The sequence below is a fragment of the Mus musculus genome, chromosome 2 (assembly GCF_000001635.26).
Source record: "Mus musculus strain C57BL/6J chromosome 2, GRCm38.p6 C57BL/6J".
Classification (NCBI taxonomy): domain Eukaryota; kingdom Metazoa; phylum Chordata; class Mammalia; order Rodentia; family Muridae; genus Mus; species Mus musculus.
The window spans coordinates 50,647,578-50,673,762 of NC_000068.7; the positions used below are offsets into that span (position 1 = coordinate 50,647,578).

Here is a 26,185-nt window from a genome sequence, read left to right on the forward strand (position 1 = left end):
TTTGGTGATGAAGATACCTTTCCTGCGGTGTGCCTTTGACACCTTTGTCTGTGATTGGGTGGCTGTAGTTATGCTCTGTAATTTCTGAGCTCTATTCTCTTCTATCCCACTCTATCCAATATTACTCCACCCTATTGTATTCTCAGTACAATACAGTTTTTGTTGCTATGGTTTAATATCACTTGCAATCAGGTATTAGACTCCAACAGTGTTCTTTATGCCTATCATTGATTTGGCTGTTTATGGGTCTTTTGTGCTTTTATGTAAATTTTCAAAAATCTTTTCCCAATAGTATGAAAAATGCTGTTAGAATTTTGGTGGGGATTGTGTGGAAACTCTAGGTTATACACTAGATAATAAAGATAATATAACCTCGGTAATACAGCCATTTGGAAAATAATAAATTCAATAGGGTGATACTCTGGGGAGATTATACCATGCTGCAAAATTATTTATTTTTATTTTGAGATAGGCCTCACTGTGAAGCTCTGTCTGGCCGTGAAATTTGAGGCAATTCTCCTGCCGTAGCTTCCTTCCCAGCAGCTATCATTACAAGTGTGCATCATAATATCTGGCCATGGTGAGAGAAAAATGTCCAAACCAGATCGAAGGGAACTTAGAAACAAGAAAATACGATCAAATAACATGAAGGTTTTTGAAACTGAAAATTGTATAGCTATCAGGACTATTTAAAACAATAAAAATAGAACAAATGTTATTGTAAATGTTCTGAATAGAAAAAGAATGATCAAATTCCAGATTTTGAATTTTAATTTTTTTCTTTTCATTCTTTTTCATTTTGTATTGAGTACATTTTAAAATAAGAGTCATTTTTTTTCTTTCAAAACAAGGCCCATAATTTTTTCAGAAGCCTTAATGTCAATGTCTGTTTTCAACTTGTAATTCAAACATAGAGGATATATACATATATGTGTTATCGCAGCCTCAATCAGGACTCTGTCTAGGCCTACTTAGGCAAAGCTATCTTTTCCTGGTCAAATGAATAGTATTTACTTATGACTTTGGTGGGGGATATAACACACCATTATTTCTTCCCTTACGAATTAATCTAGCTGGAACTGTCAATCACCTGGCTTAGAGACTGCCTCTCAAGAGGACAGATACATTTAAAGCCTTGCTAAAAGGATGCATTTTTCCCTTAGTGAAAAAGCACACGTTTTCCTTCCTAGTATCCCTGCTACCGGAAGGTTCTGTTAGGTCTGTTCACTGTTCAGAATTCCGACTTGGAAAGGACTAACGTTTCCTTTGTCTTCTCTTTCATATTTTGGCCAAAGTATAAGTGTGCCTCCTCTGGCACTTTGGGCTTCTTAATTCTTTCTCTGAAGCTACCTTCTTTTTGCCCTGTGGTTGGTCATCAAACCTCTGAGCCTAAACCAAGAGTGTAAGCCTTCATTTCTTTCTCCTGTCCTCCTCCTCCAGACAGCTACTGAGTTCTACAGCTTGCATGCTTGAGGTTGAGGCGAGGGGCTCTTTTACATTCTATCTATTGTTCTCAAGCTTCCTTCTAAATCTGATCTTATTTTTTTTTTTTAATTAAGGAGACTAAGAATCCTGACAGGAAGCCCCAGTTCCCTTAACAACGAAGAGATTCTCTAGGTGAGATTCCTCGGAACTTCTGGGAGCACATGTCTGTATGTCAGATCTATTCCATACACATGTGTATACCCACATGTGTGGGTATCCACATTCGTGTGTTTGCATGGAGGCCATTTCCTGGCACAGAAGGAATTTGGGAGCATCAAAATAAAACTAGTGGATACACTATGTTCTATTTCTTATATTTCATGGTTGCTGACATGGGCTTATATATGCATGCTTGTTCTTTGCATAGGTAGACACCAAAATTATTTATAAGACCATCACAATGTTCAGTGTTTTTAGGTGTTAGATTGTAGGTTTTATTTCTATACATTTTAAGCTAATATGAACATTTTGAAATTGAAGTAGTTTAATAAGCAAATCAACTTACATTGCTGGACAAATGGAAATAAATATTGGCGGTTCTTAAGAAATGTTCTGTCTTGTTTTCTTTGCACATGAAAATTTGCTGAGGTGAATTAGGTAATTTACCTGGTTCCCTGGCGTCCGAAAAGAATGCTTTTACATAGGGTGAGGCAATGAATCACACAGCAAACAAGTCCATTAGAACTCTGCTCAGAAACCTTCCACTTTGCTCTAATTTTTGTTCTTAAAAAAATGTAGCAAGAAATGCTTTAGCTGATGTGAATAGGCAAGGCGATTTTTCCCACTGTGCAATGCCAAAATTTTTATGAAATCTCCTCAGGCCAATCAATTTGTTCTTTTCACTTACACTGTACCCTGGTTTGCAGTATTATTTACTAACTAGATTACAGTCTACTGCTCTTTCCAACAGTCCCCCAGCCCCTTTCCTTTGCTTGCTTGCTTGCTTGCTTGCTTTGACATGTGGATTTCTTTTCTTCCAGCAAGCTTCCAGTAGCTCATTCATTCAGATTTCAGGGTGGAGAAGAATAGCTACATAGCAATCTGAAAGCCACAGGCCAGTGTCAAAGGTGTTTCTTAATCTCTTTCACAAATGATTATAACAACGGGGAAGAGAGTCAAGGGCAAGCAATCGCCTTTCCAGGAAGGAATTTATCGTCCACTCGGGTCGAAGAGAAATCCAGCCCAGTGGGAAAGATTATATATTTTTTTATCTTAAATCTAAAAGACTAAAAGAAACACAAAAGAGAAATGTTTAGCATTGTTCTGTGAATATTTCAGTGTAGCATTCATTAGGGACCTTGGATTTGCCGTGAACTAGAGTCCCAAGAAGGCAGAAAAAATGTTTATATGGAAAAAGTCCTAGCTTGATTTAATTTATAATGTCTTTTTTTGAGTATTATCTTTCATTATATTTAGTTTTGTTTTTGCTATTGTTTTATTTTAGATGATATTATACAGAGTTAGGCAGTCCTATCTGATGAAGCTTTACTTCCCTTGGGAATAGAAGAAATGATGCTGAAATTCCTCACACAAGGGTGGGAATAAATATTTTATTCCAATGATATCACTTTTATGGAGAATAAATATTCTTAAAATGTGGCATGCATTAAATATAAATATGCCTACATAGTAACTGCTTTCTAATATTTAAAATTTGGTCTCTTTTGAATATTGTTTTTCCCAAAATCAGAATGGAATTTGTTTGTGCTTCACATCTTCATTGACCCACCTTCTTCATCAGTCATTATTGATTCTGCACTGGGTTTTAGCAATCAATCCCAAGGCAGCACCATGGAGCTAGCCCTGATGGTGAGGGTATGGGTGAGCCTTATCTGATGGCACGAGTGTGGGAGAGCTGACCCTGCCACTCATCTGCCATAGGGTGGCTGGGCATAGAGGTGATGCCCTCGGCCCCTGCCCCTTGATCAGATAGAAAGCTTAACAAACATTTATGCATGAAGGTTAATAGAAAGGTTAAGGAACACCCAAGTGTGGATGTGAGTTTATCAAGGGAGAAGCATGCGTGTGGGGCATAGTAACATATCATTTTGGTGACTCTCAAGCAAGTTATGTCTCAGTCGCTATGAAACATCTTCTCCCTCCTTTTGATAGGTGAGCCTCTGAAGGTGCCTTGAACAGGATTACAATTGATCAGGTACAACTACTGCTAAGGTTTATAGCTAGAAAGTCTTTACTTATGATTTATTGCTACCTGTTGTTCTCTCTCTTTTTTTTAAATATTTACTTAGTTTATGTGAGTATACTGTAGCTGTTTTCAGACACACCACAAGAGGGCATCGATCCCATTATAGTTGGTTGTGAGCCACCATATGGTGGCTGGGAATTGAACTCAGGACCTCTGACAGAAAAGTCTGTGTAGTAAACCTCTGTGCCATTTCTCCAGCCCCTGCCACCTGATGTTCTTAAAAGCATCTTTATATAAAAGAAGTCGTGTTTCTGTGTATGAAATCTTTAAGCAGTCATTAATTGTACTGGAATTCTCTGTTTATGTTTTTATTTCTTCCTTAAGAATTTCATACATACGTATTTAAAATATATTCAGCTCTTACTCCTCACAAAACTCTTCACAGATTGACTCATGTTGTCTTTTTCTTTTCCCCACTTAGTTCAATTAGTGCTACCCATATAGGCATGGTCATAGCACCAGCCACTAAATCATTAAGAAAACTGATTCTCCTCCTCTCAGCTGCTATCCATAGTCAACGTAGTCACTCCTCAGCTAGGAGTGAGGCTTCATGAACTCCCCCCCCATCTCTACTGGAATGTTTACTGGTCAGTCATCCACAGCTGTGGTGAGTTCCTGGGTGCAGGTGTCCTGTCGTGACCATAAGATGCTGTTTAACCCTGGTTCTCATCTCCCTTTGGCTCTTACATTTTCTGTGGTGTTTCCTGAGCCATGGGGATCAGCATATACCAATAGCTGATGTATGGCTGAGCACTCCATAGACAGTTATTCCCTGCCTTTTGACTAGTTGGGAGTGCTAGGTCTCAAAGAAAATCAGGATAAATAGCCAACTGGAGTGCTGATCAGCATATGAAACCGGATGCCAGCCACCAGGATCTCTTAGCACCTTGAGTGTCTATTACAGAGTCCTGGTTCCTCTCAGCCATTCTCACCTCCCAACCCCCACATTAAACCTCTCTGGACTCTGAGTTCCCCTTCGCTTCTCCAAGCTTCTCTTTTATTTATATAACCAAGCCATTCTGGCCACAAGCTCTCTTGGTTCTCTTCGTCCTCTTGGTTCTTCTCCCTCTCCTGGTCCCCTCTCTTATACCCCTTTTTTTCTCTCCTTCTCTTGCCCCCAGCCCACTTCTCTCATAGCCTGGCCTGTTCTGCTGGCCATGTTCAGTCTGGACTCTTCCAGATGCATCGGTCGGTTCCCTCCCTCGTATCTACAATAAAAGCCTTCTCCTCACCCATCCCTTAAAATGGTCATGTCCTGGTTTTCACTCAGTGAGCCGTGTTATGAGCTATACATTGTACAAACACACTTCTCTGATGATGATGGAGAGATGTTCTAATCTGTGAGTATAGGAATACATATTTAGAAGGCAGTTTGAAACTGTTCAGCTAGCAAAGCGGTAGTAGGTTCATCTCAGAACTGTGAGCTCCTTGGTGATTAGTTGGGGGATCAGATTCAAAAAAACCAGGCATGAGTTCCCTTCTGTGGCATGGGGCTTACATCAAATCAGAAAATAATTGGTTAATTTCATGTCTCTATCGCACCCAGGGTGTGGTGGTTTGAATAGATTTGGCTCCCATAGACCCTGTGTTTCAATGCTTGACCCACAGGGAATGGCACTATTAAGAGGTGTGGGCTTCTACAAGTAGGTGTGTCCTTGTTGGAGGAAGTGTGCCATTGTAGGGGTGGGCTTTGAGATCTCCTATGCCTAAGCTCTGCCCTGTGTGGAATCAGAGCCTTTTCCTTGCTGCACGTCAAAGACAGCAGATCCCTTCTGCTGCATATGGATCAAGATGTAGAACTCTCAGCTCTTCCAGCACTGTGTCTGCCTGCACTCTGCCATGTTTTCTGCCATGATGAGATTGGACTGAATGTCTGAACCTGTAAGCCAGCCCCAGTTAAATGTCCTTTAAAAGAGTTGCCTTGGTCATATTGTCCTTTCACAGCAGGGAAGCCCTAACTAAGACACAGGAGTGCACCTTAGCTAGATGGTGGTTATTGTAATTTGCAAGATAGTGAGCTGGCTAAGACTGTGCATGGCTTTCTCCTGCAGAAGCCATCTGGTACTGTGAAGGCCGGCTAGGTAGGACGAAGCTTCCAAGTTTGTAGCAGTTTGATTTCCCTAAGTCCCATGGCCAGAGTGTGTGCTGCCTTGAACAAAAGAGTTTTATGATCAAGGTCTGATGACCAACCAAGAGCAATGGCAATGCTGTGTATTGTTTGGGATTGGGGGAGGAGCACTGTGTATGTAACTCTCAAATATGTGCTTCAATGTACTCAGAATTTGGAAACGTGTCAAAAGAGAGTGTGGCATATTCTTTCTCAGACACAATGGGGCATCTCACTAACAAGCCTGTCCTGAGGGATGGATTACTACCTTCCAAAATACGCTTGGGCTTGACTTCATGATTTTTTCTATGTAATGGGAACCCAGAAGCCCTGAAAGACTAAATGTAACGTTTCTCTCCTGTGGAACCCAGTGTTTACATCTTACATAAACTACTAATTCTGTGCTTTCAAAACATTCATATAACTGGTTCCTGATATAGTTTCTGATTCATCTTTGAAATTTTTCTTGTCATGTAAATAAAGAGTTAGGACAGATGAGGCTGTGTTTGCCTTTATTGGCAAAATCAGGGGCACAAAGACAGAAGTATCACTGTGAGTTCAAGACCACTCTGGTCTATATAGAGAGTTCTGGGCCAACCATTGTGCTATAGGGAGACTCTGTTAAAAAGGGGGTGGCATCTGTAGCTTATGTATTGATTCTATATTTGTGTAAAAGATTTGTCTTCATTTTTTTTAAATTTCAACAGAAACAATTTGTATTCTTATTTATCTACTTCAACAGGTTTGATAAAGGACTGATAACTGAAAAAGCTCAGGTAAGCTGGGAAACTCTGGACAGGAAAGGTGATGGACTGACAATGCCTTTAGAAGGAAGTTAGGATGTGGGAGCTGCTGATAAGAATGTTCCAACAACTGACACTGGTATTTGTGACTTTGGGAGTGCAGGGGAACAGATCTGCAGATGGAGTCTTCCACTCCCAAGGCTGTTGCTGCTTCCTTTCGTGTCTACGACACAACAAGCCTGCCACTCAGGCTTCCACACTCGGGAACTGTCTCCACTGCACAGCATACAGCCTGATGCTGGAGAGCTGCCCTCCTCTTCTTCTGCTTTCCATATTGTGTCCCCTAATCCTGGCTGAACACAAGTCATGGATGAATGCACTTCACACAGAGTTTCTCTTAGTGTACATGATGCCTCCCTTCCCATTTTCTGTCCCTTCTTATAGTTCTTTGTGTGGTGCTAGGGATCCAGGGCCTGTATTATCAGAGGGAAATAATCTGAGTTACACCCCGACTTTAGAGACCAGCTTCCCTGAGTAAATCGAACCACTTATTAATTAATTAATTAGTTAATTAATTAATTAATTTCATGGAAAGAGTGCTTCGCAGCCAACACCCACCTCCCCTTGTTCATTTCACAGTCAGATGACCCAGAGGGTCATCAGGCAGATGCTCTGGGTGTTTTCTACTTCAGCTGTTTAGGTGGTCTCAGTCTTTCTTTCTCTTGCATTGGTATTCTTCTGAAGGCACCTAAAAGATCGGAATCCAACCAGCAGCCCGCCAAAAGGACTCAGAAAACACTGGGTTTCTTGAAACTGTAAAAATCTATGTGCAGTGTGACAGGGTCACCAACACTGCTGAGTTATTACCAAGGCAGGAAACCCAAAGGGGTGGTCGTAACCCTGTCTTCTAAAGCTATCTTTTGGCGCCTTTGTCCCTGGGAAGCCAGCACACCATCTGGCAGGTAGGCACAGTGCCACTAAGCAGATGGGACCAAGCGGAGAAGGATCTGCCACCATGTGCTGCTCTCCACCCTGGTCCACATGGGGTTTTCAGTAGAAGGCAGTCAGCCCTTTGCATCGCACGCTTTAGTTTCTCATGAAAGGAGATGCTATTCTTTTCCATGAGGAAAACAGACAGAGACTTCCTCTTTGGAAGCGGGCCCTCTTCCTGGAGCAGACGCTGCCAGATTTTATACAGGCTATTCCCAGAGTTTTCATAAACCGACTTTTTATTAATTCTTTTTCAAAACTGCTTACAACGGCCTAATTTTTAGAATCTTAATTCAGTACGCATAAAGAAGCTTTTGGGTGTGATTTAAAAACAAAATGGTTTGAGAAAAATCTCTCTTTTTATTTGGATTGAGGATGAAAAACCTGGCAGTTATTTGTTGCTTGGAAAAGTGTTAGCGGGGCACTTTAATTCAGGAATTACATATTATGATCCAAAGAAGTCAGTTTCACAATTCTTGCCCTCAAGAAACCAGCCAGCATGCCCGGGAAATAGAACATACACCTAAATGACAATAGTCTTTTCCCATTACAAGATATTGGAATCAACATTTCATCTCCTATGATAATGATTATAATAAAGCAATTTGAAAATACAGGAATATAGAAGGAAAATGATAAACAGTTTCATGAGCTTACCTGGAAGGTCACACTTTTTGGATAAACGAGGCTGCCAGCTAGCTCTTAGGATACACCTGTCTCCATCCACCAATGCCTAGGTTGTAGAAAGGAGAAGCCGTGCCCAGATTGTATGTGGATACTGGGGATTTGAATGGAGGTCCTCATTTTGTTCATCAGTGCTGTGCCCACTAAGCTGTCCCTCATCCCCAGAAATTAATTTTTTTCTTCTTAAAAGATATGTGGGTCTGGTGAGATGGCTCAGCGGGTAAGAGTATCCGACTGCTCTTCCGAAGGTCCAGAGTTCAAATCCCAGCAACCACATGGTGGCTCGCAACCATCTGTAACGAGATCTGACGCCCTCTTCTGGTGTGTCTGAAGACAGCTACAGTGTACTTACATGTAATAAATAAATCTAAAAAAAAAAATAAAAATAAAAAAAAAGATATGTGTATATGTATGTATATTGCACATAAGTGAGCCATAGAGACCAGAAGAAGGCATTAGATCCCCTGGCGCTCGAGTTACAAGCATTGTGAGCCTCCCAACATGGGTGCGGATGACCAAAGGCAAATTCACTGGAACAGCAGCAGACCCCCCGAACTGCTAAGACATCTCTCCATTTCTTTATTATTGCTTTCAACACACGTTAATGCAAATAAAGCTTTCATAAACATACTTGTAAATGGAGTTGTCTCTGCTTTTACAATTTCTTTTCAACACCACGCATTGCTTTTATTTTCCTGGGCATCCACATTTCATCATTCAGTGATCCTAAGCAGGGTGGGGGTCGTGGCAAGGAGCCAGGAGGCAGGGCCCATCCATCTAAAAACACAGTGGCACAGAACTCCTCCAGGTCCCTGTCGAGGGTCCGAGGAAGCAGCAACACTAAAACCTGTCAGGCTCCACATCACATCTGATGAGTGGCCAGGATAACACAAGAGCTCTGTTCAAATTTCTTCAATGTATAAATTCAAAACGATGGGAAGAGGAACCATCTAAGAACCAGTGTGTTTAGGCTCCTCGCGCATCGCCTTTCTCTAGGCATAACCACAAAGGACCCTGAGCTCCGGCAGGTATGAGTGGCCCTGTGACTGCTCTGTTCACCTGGAGGCCTGAGCTCAAAGCTCATTGGCTGAGAAGAGCTGAGGGCCAGGACTCCCTTCCTCAGGCTTGTGGCTAGTGAGCAAGTGTGGTCCTGAGCTAAGTGAGGGAGGCCAGGTTCTCCCATCCTCATCTGATGGTTTCTGGGCACAGCGAGCATTTGTAGTGATGGACAGCAAGGAAGTTGAGGAGGAAGGGGGGAAGTAGCTCTGCTTGATAAAGGTGGAGAGACAGGGAGTCCTGAATACCTCACCTGAGGCCAATTTCAGAGAGGAGTAAGGGGAGTTACAATCTAAGCTTTGACCAAGGGTTCCTTTGGAAGAGTGGGGAAGAAGAAAGATAGCAGAGGGACAGCCAAAGCCCCCCCCCCGTTCCCCCCGTCCCCCACTCCCCATGGCTAGCAGTAGTCCCGCTACCTGAAGCCTTCCCATCTAAGTGCCCCGCGCAGCTGTGGTAGGAGAGCGAGGCAGCCAAACCCAGGCCCTGTGTCAGCAGCAGGTGATTCACAGTTGCGTTTTTGGTGCTCACAGCTCCTAAAGGAAACCAATTTGAACATACCGTCTTGATCGCAGAAGTTCAGTTAAGCAGACAGCGGCTACGTTTGGCAGATGTCGCACTGCACAGAGGAAGACGCTACAGAGCACAGTTTAGGTATTTCAAAAGACCAGTGTTTCAGTGTCTCAGGATGAAGTCTGAGTGGGGCTACCTCTTCAGAACGTTGAAGTCTACAGATATGTGGAGAAAATTTTTCACTGCTGTGGAAAATCCAGAGTTGGTTTGGATCGGGCAGAGGAGGTATTTGGGCTAATTGGCCTAACTGTTTCCTGGTGGCTGCCGTAGATTCTCTTTTGACATTTTCAAGCTCCTGCAGGACGATTTTGATGCTGTGGGAATCCTTGCACTTTGCCAGCACTACAGTGGCTCTGGATCCACTACTCCATTTGAACTCTTCACACTGCTCACGACTTGTTACAAATTTCATAGACGGAGTGCTTCTCGGTACATAGGCTCACATTCTGTTTTAAGGCTGTGTATTTAGTTTTATAAATTGTTCTCGGAGGCCTAATAATCATCTCTAACAATCTCGTGTCATGTCTCCGGCCTCCTCTAGACCCCATTAAACTGTGCCATTGCCTAAGCCTTTCTGGCCTTCTGCCAGCTCTTCCAAAAGTCAGAAATTTCCAGGGCCTTTTGCTCCCAAGCCCGAGGTTGCTGCTATCTTGCATCTGCTTTGCTGTCCTATAACTTTCTTAGAAAATATTCTTAGAGGCGTAGTTTCAGTATCAAAATGAGTAAAAAAAAAAAATCTTTCCAGTTAATTATTGATCTAGGGCATAGAGAGATGTTTCAGTGGTCAAGGGTACTAGCTATTCTTCCAGATCTGGGTCCCAATTCTAGCATCCACATGGTGGCTCACAACTCTCTGTAATTCCAGTTCCAGGGGATCCAGCATCCTATCCTGGCCTCTGCAGACACCAGGCACTCACATACTATACCAATATACACATACAGGCAATACATCTATATTAACACATTTATTTTTTTAAAAAAAGAAGCTTGATACATGATAAAATATCTTGTTACATAATTATTAAGTATATAATTTATTTCCCATAATTTGTGAGACATTTACATTCTCAAATATCCCTTAACACTCACAACCTCCATGATAGAAGAGACATTTTAAACTAATTTAATTGGAAAGATCACCAGGAGTGTCGGTAGTGATTAAAATTCAAGGATCATGTCTTGCCTTGGACTTTTTCTTCAGATTTTCTTACATTCAATACTTTATCCCTGACTCCTTTAGGTTAGATATATTTGAAGGAGACAATGCTTACTTTTTCATCTATTTTTAAAAATTCAGTAGTGTAGTTTACTTGTAGATAAATAATTTACTTCCAATTGGCTCTGGTGCTGTCTTTCATCTCTATGTGAACTCATAATCTTCTATCTCCTAAGCTAGCCTTCTTTACAACTTCCTATAGACCGAGCCTATGGCTAGTGTTATGTAATCTTGTTAAGAAAATTACAATTGGCTGTAGTGATTTGCATAGTAAATTACCAATGGTTGTAGTAATTTACATCCTGGTTATCAAGCTTCCTGGACAAGGGAGTTGTAAGTCTACTCTCATAAACGATGTTATCTTCAACTTGGTGGCTTTGAAGCATAAATCCATTAAAAGGCTGGGAAATGGACAACAATGAGAACTCTTGTGTGTTCCAGCTCAAGTCTGAGTTTTAGTTTTTGTATCTCAGGGTTTTCAATAAATAAAATAAAAAAGTTGGATTTGATTCACTGGTATCATTATTTGTGAGGTTTCTCTGTGAGTTGTGTGATGCCTCATTTTCTCTCTCAGTTATAAGATCTTGAAGAAAGAGTCAAATCTCACTCAATATAGTTTCCAAACTGCAGACTCACTACAAATACTCCTGGAGCAGGTTAGGTCCTTACATTTGATAACATTTTTCTCCTTGAGAACAGAAAGAGAGGAGAAATGTCCCACCCGCTTCATGTTCCAAAGCCAGCTCTTCTATTACTGCTGTTTTTGCAGGAAGTCCTAAGTCATCACCGGGCTACAAAGATATTCAAACAGTTTTTATACAGAAGTATTACAGATGAGCTGTTTATAATAACTTATCTTTTTTTCTTGCTAGATAAGATTTACACTGTTCTTAGTATTTTGTTAATGCTTAGAAGGCCGACTCTCAGATTTACCCTGCTTTTGCTTGTAGCCATTTGGGGTATATATATTATTTATTCCAGAGATTAACATGTTGAAAAATACAATTGGTGATTTAAAAAAAAATTTTTCAGTAGCACCAAAACCCCATCATGCTACACAATAATTATGGCGGAAAATATAATTTGATGTTTTGTTTTAATTACAAGAACCATATTAACTGAAAATCAGTGATCATTAATAGACTATAAAATCTTGGGGGAATGGAATAAAATATAAGTCATTGCTTATTTCTCCAGTGGGGTGAGTTTATACTGGTTATTACTCTCCCATGGCAGCAACAGCTACCAGTTTCCATTTTTAATCACCCTGACAGAATAGCTCCCTGAGGCTCCGTTCCTGAAATGTATCAAAAATACACTTTGCCAGTGGGAAAGAAGATGTTTGTTCACATGCTTGTATTTGCATGAGCAATCTTAGAATGCACTGTAAATGCCTGAGAATATTGAGTTTAAAGCCTCTTAGAACGTGAAGTCAGATATCTTCCAAGAAGAGGTAAGAGACTGAAACATGGGTTAATAAGGACATGCACATGTGTGTGGACCAGCAGCATAAACTTCCTTCCCAGCTGTGTGCTGTAACTGATGATGACTCATTTCAAAGGAAACTGAGAGAGGGTCCTGCCTGAATAGTAGTGCATCCTCTATTACAAGATGGTGAAACTTCCCTTTTCAAGGACCTGTTCACGTTTGTGTAAGGATTGGCTTCATCCCCTTATAAAGGCTATTGTCATTCTTTTCAAATAAACTTTGGTGAAAGCTTTGAACAGTTTCCTTGAGTGTTAGTCTTCACAACCCAGGGAAGCTCTTGTCCAAGGTTGTGCTGTAGTGAGTCCCAGTATTTACAAGGTTCGTGATGGAAAACAGGTAGGCCAACAAAAAGACATATATACATCCGTAGTACTAAATTAGAAATAATTAAAATTTAATTATATAGTTGAGAGTAACTAAACATAACATATTTGTTCCAAAGAAAATTAAACAGCCAAACAAAGGAATGATCTGCAACGTGAATAAATCACTTCAGAAAAAGTGAATTCACATGATGTGAATTCACTTGTATGAATTTGGAAAGTAGTAACAGTGAATGAGTGATAAAATTACAAATAAAAGTATGAAAGATTAACTAAAAATTCAGGTTATTTCTGGATCATAATACTACCATGATAGTCAATTTTTAAAAATTCTTTGTGTGTTGTGGGGGGCATCCCATAGGTTTATACAGGTGTGTGTGTGTGTGAGTGTGTGTGTGTGTGTGTATACATTTTTGTGTGTGCATCTGTGTGTATGTGTGTGTGTGTGTTTGTGTGTGCACGTGGTCAAAATAAAGTGTGTTCTACTACTGGGCTATATGCATGCCAAAACATCTTAAGATTCTTGATTAAAATCAACAGCAACAAAATAATATATTCTTGAATAATTTAAAATAATGTATAATATAATGGTATGTGAATAATGAAAAGTACTCCTGTGAACTAGATTTAGAAGTCAAGTATAATTTGTTGTGGAAAACAACAAAGAACTCTGGCCTCTTCTGATATCAATTTCTGATGTATAGATATAGATATACTTTTTTGAGACAGGATTTCACTATATAGTTCTGCCTGGTCCTGGAACTCATTATGAAAATCAGGCTGTCCTTGAACTCATACAGATTTGCCTGCTTCTGCCTGCCAAGTGCTAGGACTGAAGGCATGTGCCACCTCCCCCAGCAATATTCTGATATTAAATTTAAAAATAATTCATAGCCTTTACTGTATGACAGGAGTACTGTTAGGTTCAGGTGAGGTCTTGAATCTAATAGGAACTTATATCGAGCAAATGCGGAGTTAACATTTTTGCTGTTAATTGAAACAGAAAACCCTAGTGTTATTCATTGTAATGAGGTGCCACGGGATGATCAGATGCATGAATACGTGATCCAGTGTCCAACACGGGGTTAGACATATTTAAACTCTCAAACATTATCATTGCCTTATTGTTCATTCATCAGTCTTCCTGGACTCCTCATTTTGATTCTGCAAATATGGATTTATTGGACATGTGTGTGTAGAACGTTGGAATAGGGGTATATTTGAAGCTTTTAGATATGCTCTGACCTCTCCACAGTTGAATCTATAACTAACTTTTCCTGGTTCAATTGTAAGTGACTTTTTACCTGTTGTCTAGAAAGAAATGGCTGCTCACCATGTGACTTTTGATTATAATGCTTCTAGCAAAGCAGACACCCCAGACTTACAATTGATCAATGTATTAATGGATTATTTTCTGAAGTCAATTTTGTGTAAATTACTCTGCTAAAGAATCGATCTTTAAATTGGAAAACACATTAAACAAGGCAAATATCCAAATCTGTTAGTATGTTTCAGAAAGTGTTAGTGTTTTCCTCAGATGATTAAATGCAACAGTAGTATAATAACACTGTTCAATTCATTGAAAATTACCCAGCACTGAGTACTTTAATCTGCTTTGAATTATGGCCTATTCTTTTCTACTTCATTTCAGTGATTCATAAAATGGTACAAATTTTGGGATACTATGTAATGTTTGGATGCATAAATATATTGTATAAAATCTAATCTATGTAAACATATTTACCTTTAAATAATTATTCTTTATCCTAGCAAATACATCTAATATATATATATGTGTATATATGTATACACACACACACACACACACACACACATATATATATGTATATATATACTTAAATAAGTAGTGAACAAAACATTTATTCAGTACAGTCAATAGCAATAGAATTTTAAATATTTTTGAAAATGAAGTGGTAGGTAAGTCTGGCAAGTTGGTTACCTACTACCTTGATGCCTTTGACTGATTTTTTTGATTGATTAGCCTGCTTGATTTTGGCAGGACCAGACAAGTCCATGACGCTTTATAGCAGGATAGAGTGCTAGAAAGTCCTTGTGGGAAAGGGAAAAGTTTCAGACAAAGGGCATTGGAACTTTTAACTACAGAGTCAACAGGGGTAGATGGGACCCACACTAACCAGAGCCTTTAGCTAGGATCAGCTTGCTTAATGAGTGCAGGGAAATAGGCAGCCACAGAAACTCAAGGGGAAAAACCATGTCCTTCCTTTGGTGGTCACACCTTGCTGACTCAGCATGATGGGACAGAGTAGGGAAAGTTTAGGTTGTAAAACATCTGCATTCTATACTCCAGAGAACTGATTTGTTGATACAGTGTTCTTCATCGAGCTATACTTCAAAACCTTCAGATCTTGAGCTATTGCAAGTAATGTTTTGACTTGAGATGTCTTGCAAACAGCATCTTACATACATGATCTTTGCATATCTATATGAAAGTTGTTTATGTATTCACATCATATGAGTATTGTTCATGTATTTGCACATAGCTGGTTGAAAATGCCTTTAGCCAGACCTCTGGCTATCATTTTTTCAGATCAATTATCTCACATTAGAAAGGATGAAGGGGGAGAAACTAGTGAACTTAAAGTGGATGAAATGTGAACACAAGATGCCCCATGCCTGTAATCCCAAAATTTGAGGGGCAAGAGGGACATGCGTTGGACGACTTAAGGAGATCTTGTCTCAAAAACGATGGAAAATTCAATAGTTAGAAACCTAGGCACAAACCAAAGTGGTGCAAAATAAGCAGTAAAATTGGAGTGATTCTCGGCTCCAGAGATCACCCATGTGCCCGTGGGACTATACACACCTGTATGTATGTCTACACATAGTTGTGATGATAGAAATGAACTTAAATATGGAGAGGCCAGTGATGCCAGTTGTTGGTTCACAGATGTGTGAGCTGAAGGGAGTAATATAGGTAGTGATATTCTTTTAACAGTTGTGATTTTAGTAATAAAAACATTTTAGGTTTTATTATGGCTTTTTTTTTTCAAATGAAAGCATTTCAAACAAAACTGTATTGTTGTTGCTTTTCTTTGCCTCCCTTTCTCTGCCACTTCTTCCCTCTCATACCAGCCTGCTTAACGGTTGGGTTCTTCCTTTTGATATCATCCGCAGAAATTATTATTCTCCCCTTGTTGTCTCCAACATTAGAAGATAGGATCTGGCCAGGCAGGGTGGTGGTGCACACCTTTAATCCCAGCGCTGCTTGGCAGAGGAAGGAGGATCTCTGTGACTTCCTGGTCAGCCTGACAAACTCTGATCCAGATTAGAAGTGGGTCTTCCCACGTCACATTATTTAGTTAAGGAAAAAAAATTCCTCATACGTGTGCCCAGCCATTCAGTTTTAATTAATTTCAGTGTAGTCAAATTGATAACAAGAATAGTCATCAAATTATACAATACTGAATATTCAGCAGTGAAACATATATACAAGTAGTAGCATTGTACAGACAGGTTGTATTTATTGGTAAATATGAATATATATACATATAAAAACAATTAATGGTAAAAGAGGTCATGAATTTTAAAACCGGCAAAGAAGAACATAGAGCGCTTAGAGGAAGAAAGGGGATGGGAGAAATGATGTCATATCTTAAAATCTCAACAATAAAAGATAAATGTTTTAAGAAGTCTTAGAAAACAAAGCACCTGTGATGATTTAATATGTAAAGAATGTGAAATCTCCTCTCATAATTTTATTCAGGTTACATATCCAAATAATATTTAAGGTATAATTAAATGTGTTTCTGGAATGTTTAATAAACCAGTTAAAAGTTTAAACAACTGGTCCTTTCTGTTTCTTCTTTGGAGAGCTGTCTGTCTGTGTCATTAGGTCATTGTTGAGGCAGCTTTGCCCTTTGGTGGTAAGTATTTTAATTCTTTACATGTTCTCAGTATCAGCCACCATATTAGGTATGGCTGGCAAAGGCTTTCTCCCTTTCTGTAGGCTAGCTTTTCTCTACAACATTTCCTTTTCTGGAAGAATTTTTTTTTTAATCAATTGCAGTCTCAATAGTTGACTCTTATTCAGAATGTCATTGCCTTCATCTGCAACTTGAAAAGTCTTTTACTTTTCCCACTAGCAGTCTGAGCACTTCATGTTTTAAATCTTTCACTTTGAATTGTTTTTAGTGCAGGGTAAAAGATGTGGTCTTCATTCACTTCTTCTGATGGGTATGCGTTTGGTCAGCACCGTTTGTTGTCTTATCCAGTGTGAGCCTTTGACACCACCGTCAAAAATTAGATGCCATAGGAGTGTGAGTCTACTTCTGCATCTGATATTCTGTTCTTTTGGACTGTGCGTCTATCTTTGTACCAATGACGTGTTATTTTGACAGTGTGGCTCTATAGGACAATTTCAATGTAATCATTTTGACTGTATTTCTGTATCTGTCTGCATACAAAAATGCCCGTTTGTATTAAAATGTATGTTTTAGTTTACAAATTTTAAATATACTTTCATGTTGTTGAACAAAGAATAAAAGAACTAATAAACTATTTAAACATATAAAGCTAGACAATTTTACACCAAGATTGATTGTATATCTCAACTGAGAGAATAAATGTAGTGAGGCAGAAGGAGAAGTAACATAAGTTGCTAAAGTCTTTTTTTAGTATTGGTATGCCAAAAATACCATCATCACATGATGGGAAACAATATGTAGAAAACATTTATTTGAAATACAAAAGGCATTCATAGACATAGATCAGTAGTAAGGAAAAATATGAACAGGGAAATATGCAACCAAACCAAAGTTTATCCAAGTTTTTATAAATAATTAAAAATATTCCCCAGATAGAAGATACTGGGTTTTGTTAATATTTAATGGGTTAAAGGGTAGGATAGTGAGATCCTATTTTAAGCCACAGTTTGCCAAAGATGGAAAATAATGCTGAATTTGGAAGTAGATCTTGAAAAATGGGTGCCTTCCTAAACATTGACAAGTATATAAGATGTATACATGTGATTAAATTGTTTTAGGACAGCTTTATAAATACAGGAACATGCAAAGGCAGTTCAGAGTTTTCACGTGTGTCTACCCAGTTACTCCTTTTGCCAGAAACTTAAATTAGCTGGTACACTTCATACAATTATAACATTGCTACAAAGAGGCCAAGAGTATGTTTTAATCAGAGTGCCTGAATTTTGCCTACTGCTCATTAGATCTGGTCCAGGACCCCACCCAGGATACTACATCACAATTAGTTGGAACAAACCTGTATGTTTTTCTTCATTCAGACAACTACCAAGGCTTTCCCATTCTGATAGCTTCATATGTTACCAAGATTATTGTTCCAATGTTTTGAAGACAGTTTCTTCGATGGCATTTGGCTGACAATTTTTTTTCACGATTAGACTATATTAGAAGGAATAGCAGAGAAATTTCCTTTGCTATGACACATTACCTATATCAGTAGACATAAAGAGACCCTTGTCGTTTTAATGCTGATCTGGAAGATCTCTTTATTCCTCTCTCTTTTCTCCATGCTGTAAGGTCCATACACTTCCACACAGTGTCCTTTGAAAAATAGTCACCCCATGGAGCCTGCATGTAGAGATTTAAAAACTATGCTGGATAGAAAAGTATCCCCAAGAGCTGTTTGTATTTCTCTTGTAACCTTTGTAGTTAAGTGCTTGGGTTTTTGTTGTTGTTGTTGTTGTTGTTGTGTGGTTTGCTTTTGTTTTTGTTTCCTTTTTTTTTTGCTGTTGTTTTTATGGTTGGTTGTAACATCAGCTTTCCATAAGTTGGATCATCTGAATAGGAAGCCTCCCTTGAACAACTGTCCTGACTGCCTTGCTTTTTTTTCTTTTGTTTTCTTTTAAGTTTTGCCTTCTCTCAGTGTTGTGATATGAAGATGATAGGCAAGTAAAGGGGAAAACTGGTCAGCACTTTGCCATTTCCTATGGGACTTCAGTTTAAAATATAGTTTCAATCAAATACTGACTATGACTAAAAATATGTAACATCGGTTACGTTACATCTGTTACTGTTCTATTGCTGTGAAGAGCTACCATTATCAGGGAAGCTTACAGAAGAAAGCATTAATTGGGGGCTTGCTTACAGTTTTAGGTCATCATGGCTGGAAGCATGGCAGTATGGCTCTGGAGCAATAGCTGAGAGCTTATATCCTAGTTGGAAGGCAGGTGTCAGAAAAAAAAAAAAAAAAACAAGACCAGGCCTAGAGTGGAATTTTTGAAGCCTTAAAGTCCATCCTGAGTGACATACCTCCTCCAACAAGGCTCTTACCCCTAATTCTTCCTAAACAGTCTACCAACTAGCAACCAAACATTCAAATATATGAGTCTATGGGGAACAGCCACTCTCATTCAAAACACCACAGGTGATAAATACTGAAGAGGAAACATTTTTTGTGTTAACTAAAAAAAAAAAATATATATATATATAGACAGAGATTATTTCAAACAGGATTTTTTTTAATGTCCAAAATTAAGTATAACTGTGCTCAGAATTCAGATTCTGGCTATAATTAAAATTATCATCAAATTTGAAACTATTATAAACACAAACTTAAAATATACAGTGTCTGACTGGCAAGTTCCCCTTGCTCAAAGATCCTTCTGGCGTCTTTGGCAATGTCCTAAAGGAACCCCTTCATCTCTACTGGTCAGAAAGCCTTTGAAGATTTTTAGATGATGGTTCATATGCAGAAAAGCTTAGACACTCCTCATCCAATATTTGTGCAAAAGAGTCCAATATAAAGTGCTTTCCAGGACAATAGGTTTTGGAACTTTCTCTAGAGAAACATGCAAAGATAGATGCAATTAAACAAAGTCTAAATCTTGTCAGTGATGTATTTGGCAAACAGCTTTGCTCATGCATTTTTGATGATGCACTGGTGTACAAGGCTTCATTGATTTTGGCTTTGCAGATGAACACAACAGATTTGGGTTTCAGTGTTGTGTGGCGTCTCTGGCCTTCAAGCCAATTGTGATAGGAAACGGCTGGAGATGAGAGAGTAAGATTAGGAGCTTCTTAAAAACAAACAAATGTGCAATGTCTCAGTGCATAGTAAGCATGAAAACAAGCAAACAACTCCAAACTGTCCTTTACAACAAGCAGTCTTCACGGTTCTGGAAGCACGAGAGAGAGAGAGAGAGAGAGAGAGAGAGAGAGAGAGAGAGAGAGAGAGAGAGAGAGAGAGAGAGAGAGAGAGAGAGAGAGAGAGAGAGAATAAGAGAATAAAGGCTCAAGGCCGGATGAAGCATGAGGCATGCTGCTCTATAGCACTCACCCAAAGTGGAGCTTTGTAAAAAGCAGGCAGCATTGAAAATGTGACAATAATCAAATCCAGACAGAGCTTATTCATTTTTTTTTCTTTTTTCAATTTGCTTTTGCCACTGACTTTCAGAGACATGCATGTTGATAAGTTTCCATAACGAGCCTGGTGGAATGGAATTGGTACCTGGAGGGGCTTCATCCTCTCAAAATCCCAGCACTAAAGTTTCTCAGAATGTGACAGGACTTGCAAACAGACTCTTTTACAGTTAATTAATTAGAAAGAGGATGCTAGGTAGGAATCCACATGCAAGCAGACTGCTGTCCTTATAAGTAGATTTGCCAGAGGCATAAACACACACCCCAAATGACTAATCAGAGACACAAGAATAGCAGCCATGTAATCTTAAAGAGTAGTCTCCACTGAAACCACCCTTGCTGGCATCTCCATCTGGGATTTTCAATCCTTGGGGGAAATGCAGTTTCCTTGGTTAAACCTGCTAGTCTCTGTCACCTTGTTGGAGCCACCTACACAGTGGAAGATAGAGAGCTTTTAGGGGACTGAGGAGGATCACTAGGTCAGGGCCCAAAGGTAGGTTGAACTTCCTTGTAAGTGCCTAAGGGGAAAATATGTATTAGAAGAGGATTTTAATGAGCCTGATTAGATACCCATGGACATCTTAAAGGAAAAAGGAAAGATTCACTGTGTGGAGCCAAGCACACACTTGTAGAGCAACTGTATAGGGAGAATGCATATCTATGTCAGTACTGCCTACAGAGACAAAGCTAAGCTGACCATGTTCACGGAAGTGCCAGAGCCATTAGTGTAGACGGCAAAGGGCACAGAAATCAGCACACAAAAGCAAATTATCACGATACTTTCCAGTTACAACATGTAACCTGCCCATAATGCTAAGGTCTGAAGTTTGATACTCTCAGAAAACATCTGACAAATCAGTGCTGTGCTTTCTCATCTGGGCAGACCCTAAGCCGCTTAGAATTCTGCTAACACTCTCAAGTTCAAAGCTTAAACCAGATCAAATTTTCCATTGTAATAAATGACCTCAATCATCACATAATCCTGGAAGATTTTAAGTACTTTATCAATCCTTTTTCTAAAGCTCCTCTCCCCTACTACGAGAACCTTAATCATCTATAAACTAAAGCTAAGCTGGGAGCAAACATCTTAGAAATGAGACTGTGGGTAGAAAGCCTGAAGTGGAAGCCATCTGTGGTTAACCCATGAAGCAACACTGTGAAGCCATATGCTCTCAGCTGCTGAAGAAGCTGTGTGGGAAACTCATGGACCTGTTTGACTCTCAGTTCCTTTGAGAAGATATGCCCTCCAAAGGCTTGTAAATGGTGATCAGCTTCTAACTTGTTTGGGTTCAGCTTAAGGAAAGAATGATGATGTCAGAGATATCACAGCAAAGTTCTTTCAGAGTGATGTGGTATTTGACTTTAGTGAAGGGCCCCTGTCAATCAAGAGGAATGAACTGTTGACAACCCTCCAATGCAGATGAAGCACAGAGCAGATTCAGGAAGCCCCCTTGAGATCAGATACCTGGAATCAGGAAGAGTTTCACTGTGAGAGAAATGATTCAAGATACTTGGCATGCTTGGGCAATGCTTACCAGACTCTTCCAGAAAGTCTAAAATCTGATTTTATTGAATACTTAGCCCTTTCCAAAGCTGTGGATAAGCACTTTATGTGTATTACCCATTTCTCATTGAATGAGGAAATAAGCTCAGGAAATTAAGTCATTTGACCAAAATGTGCAACTTGGAAACTTCCAGTGAGAGGAACTGCACCCTGCATTGTGCTAAAGCTCTGTCTCCAAACCTTGCCACCATGCCTTCATCTTCCTAATAGGCTGATTTTTTTTACATGTTCCTTTCCAGCTCTTTAACACATTCTAATTTAAGTATTCATTAAATTATACATTCTAATTTGTAAATATTATTACTTGGCTCCTAAACAGAAGCAACAAACATGGATTCAAGTATCCTCACTTTATTTTAGTTGTCTTCTTATTTCAGCCATTTACTTGGGGGACAAATAGATAATAAAAAGCTTTGGTTCACTGATAGCTGCAGTGTGTTCTCACCAGTCATTGGTAACTTTGTGTGATAAACGGTCCAATTCCCAGCCAGGATGAGGCTAGAGTAAAGCCAGAACAAACTCTCGCCAGCAAAGTATTGATTTGCAAGGGTTAGGGATACCAAAGAAGGAGTGAAGGTTTTATACAGGAAGAGGTGGAGTCAATGAAAGGTGAGGTGTGGAGCCATCTGCCCTAATGTGTGGCCGTGGATAAATCCTGCACAGAAATGCTCACACTTGGGCTCAGATTTCTCTCTATAAAACACAATGGAGTTGGAGCACTTGCAAGTTATATAAGCTCTCAGGAAACCTGGCTGACCAGAGGGAATTAGTTCCTAGTAGCTGCATGCGGACACAGTGTCTTTGGATGTGTGGGTTGGAGGCGCCTTTTGACACTGAGGGGAACTGGAAGTCCCAAAAGCTGAGGGCAGGGCAAGGGCAGCTACCTTTACCAAAGAAAAGTTTTGTTCCTATGCTAAATTCAGAAAGTCCTGTTTGACTGCCAGACTGTAACTATGAAAATGCCAAATGAAGTTTTCAGGGCAAACAAAAAGAAGAAGAAAAAAAAAAGAAAGAAAGAACCCTTCAGTGGCAAGGAAAGTGGATGAAATATTAGGTACTTAAATTCTGAGGGAAACTAAGCTTTGTCAAGAGGTTACTTTCCATGGATGTGTCACAGAGCCCTCTTGCTCCAAATCATGACTTCTTGCCATGAGGTGGAGAGCCATGGGAAGTGGGGGAAGAGGGCTGACTTAGTCTTCTTCACAAGATTGCAACTTCCCCTAGAGTGGAAGCACTCTCATTGAGGTGTGTGTGTGTGTGTGTGTGTGTGTGTGTGTGTGTATGTGTGTGTGTGTATGTGTGTGTGTTGTCTGTGTGTGCATGTGTGTGTGTTTCCATGTGTCTGTATGTGTGTGTGTCTGTGTTTATGTATGTGTGCATGTGTGCACATTTAGTCTTTATGTGTGTCTATATGTGTGTGTCTGTGTTTGTGTGTGTGTGTCTATGTGTGCATGTGTGTGCATGTGTGTGTCTATGTGTAGCTGTATGTTTGTGTCTGTGTATGCGTGTGTCTATAACATGTGTGTTTATATATGTCTGTGACTGCATGTGTATGTGTTGGAATTATATGTATGTCGGCTGTCAGAAGATCACAGTGGTTAAGGTGATTAAGTGGTTTGGTGTGGAAAAAAATCAGAGAGTCATGGAAAGATGACTGCATGCACACATTGAGAACAATGAACCTGTAATAGATGTGAGCAGATAGCCACAGATAGCTCAAAAGAATGGTAAGAAAGAAGTAGCAGGAGAAAAATGAATCAAGAAGAAGATGCACACTGCTTCACTCATCTGCCTGTCTGGTGCCTTCTACCTGCTCAACTCCAGGCATTCTGGCTTCTCCTTTGCTCTGAATCAACTATGTGCGTCATCATGCTCCATCTCAGGGCCTTTGCCTCGTCCCACTGCTTGGATCATTCTACCTTGCACCTTTAGAGATTCTCTCAGGCCTCCTGCAAATCTCTGTTTAGATGGCTGCTTCTCCAAGGCCTGTTCCTCATGTGTGACATACTATGTAACTTTCAAAGCTCTATCCCTCCAGACATGACTGAGTCCTCCATGAGGACAAGAATGCTTGCATGGTGTTTTCCTAACATTGCCTGACGTGGCAGGCCCATGGGAAAGGCTTCCTAAATGAATGAACTTATCAGTAAATATCTGTCTTTGGTTGTGAACTTTAACCGCTGCTTCTTCATGGGAGGGGACCCAGGTCTGAATAAGAGTCAGTACTCAGCACACAGGCAGCACTTTTTAGCTCTTGGAGCAGACAGTCCTGGATTAATCATATGTGGTCTGGCAAAACAATTAGTCTTATAGGACTGGTTTCTTCTGTTGAAGTTTGGTCTGTGTTATGTATCATAATGCTAAATTCTGTATCTGAAGGGCAGGTTTAGGTCTACTCATGGTTATGAGCTTTTGTTATGCAAAACTTGTTCCTTGGTTTAAAACTATTGGTAACAGCCAAATGACTGGAGGGATTAGAGGTAGGTGGGTTTTCAGTTACCTGGTTGGGGGTGGAGAAGACAGAGTCATTAAGAGAAACCAAGAGCAGAAGGAGGAAGAACAGGAGGAGGAGGAAGAGGGAAAGAGGAGAGGAAGAGGAGAGATGGATGGATGGTGAGTACGTGGCCTGGAGAAACAGCAAGTATCTGGGGCACATGGCTGGGAAGGAAACCAGGCCAGTATTTGAAGAATAGATTAGGGGTTACACCCCAGGTAATTGTCAAAGCCAAATAAAATAACCATAATTGAAGTCTCATTTATTTTAAGCCAGTAGGGGATAAGCTTAAATTTAATTGTACTACATCTTCCATAAAATAAAAGTAATCATCCTTGCCTCATAGGTTACCGATTCCTATTAACATAAACATTTCCTTATTTATTTGTGTGTGTGTGCACATGAACACATCCATCCCCGAACCTCTGGAGGTCAGAGGGCATCTTGTGGGAATCATCTTTCTCCGACCACTAGGCTTCTGAGCTTGAGCTCAAGTGATCAGGCTCAGTGACAAGTCTTTTTTACCCAATGAGCCAGCACACAGGCCCTAGTAGGTTATTGAGAACATTGTGGTAACTAAAGTACTATTGGTAATGGTGTTCACAGGACTTCGAATTAGAGGCTGTTGTTCACACCAGTACAGGATCTAGATCTGCTTAAAATGATCCGTACATACTATTATGTCTGTTCTTGTGTAGTCTCTTTTCCTTGTGTTTGAAGGCTGATGTCATGGGGCTTCTTGATGTTTCAAAGTGAGATTATGCCATAACCAGGATAGTACATCCTTCTAGTACCTACTCAAAGACCAGTGAAGCAATAAGAATTCTGAAGCAATGAAGACAAAGAATTCCTTGGTAGGGACTGTTCCCCATGAATTTCTTAAGCATTGGAAAACCTTAACTATCATGTCAACTAATGTATGTCTTGTCATCCACTCACTGGTTTATAGGTGAGAGAGAACCCCTTTCTTCTATACTCTATTTCGGGAGCCAATGTCTGAGTCAAACCATTGGAAAGAAGATTGACAGCAACTATTATTTGCTTGCTAACTGAACATGCCTGCAGAGGCTGGTGATGGCTGAATCAAGGGCATTGCTAGAATTGGGGTCTTAGTTATGGATACTATTGCTGAAAAACACAATGGCCAAAGCAACTTTAGAAAGATGGACTTATTTGGCTTAAACTCCCACATCACTGTTCGACATTGAAGGAACTCATGACAGGAACTCAGAGAGGGTAGAAATCTGGAAGCAAGAGCTGATGCACAAACCATGGAGAAGTGCTGTTTACTGGCTTGCTTCTTGTGCCTTGCTTTCTTATAGAACCCAGGGATGGCTGGTCCATAGTCTGAGCCTTCATATATCAATCACTAATTAAGAAAATGCCTTCAGGCTTTTGTACAACCCCGTCTTATACAGACATTTTCTCAGTTGATGCTTCATTCTCTCTGATGACTTTAGCTTGTATTAGGTTGAGGTAAAGTCAGCCAGCAAATCCACCATCCAATCAGAGGATGATGAACAGAACTGAGCAGACAGAGAAAACAAGTAGCATCTTTTTAAGGGTGGTGATTTTAGGATGCTGGCTGAGAAATGTGTGGTAGAGATATGTGGGTCTGTGTTCTGGCCCACCGCTGGTGTGTGGATGCACCGTTGGGGAGGTAGACGGCATTTACCATGCACCGCAGCCTCTGTTGAAAGCATGGAGACACCACTCAGGGTGTGGAAAAAGGGAGCCTAGGATGTAGGAATCCGAAGCTAGGGTTCCCAAGCTCCAGGGCATCCAGTTGCCCCACTGGCATGCCGCAGAGGAGTCAGGAACAAAGTGTCAGTGGCCGCAGTGAGGCCAGGACCAGAGGCTCCCAAACTCCTGGACATGCA

General features: G+C 40.1%; 1 pseudogene; it reads right to left on the reverse strand.

Annotated features, from left to right (window-relative positions):
• Positions 1–10,084: 10,084 nt before the first annotated feature.
• Positions 10,085–14,904, reverse strand: Gm13484 (annotated as a pseudogene).
• Between the last annotated feature and the right edge of the window lie 11,281 nt (positions 14,905–26,185).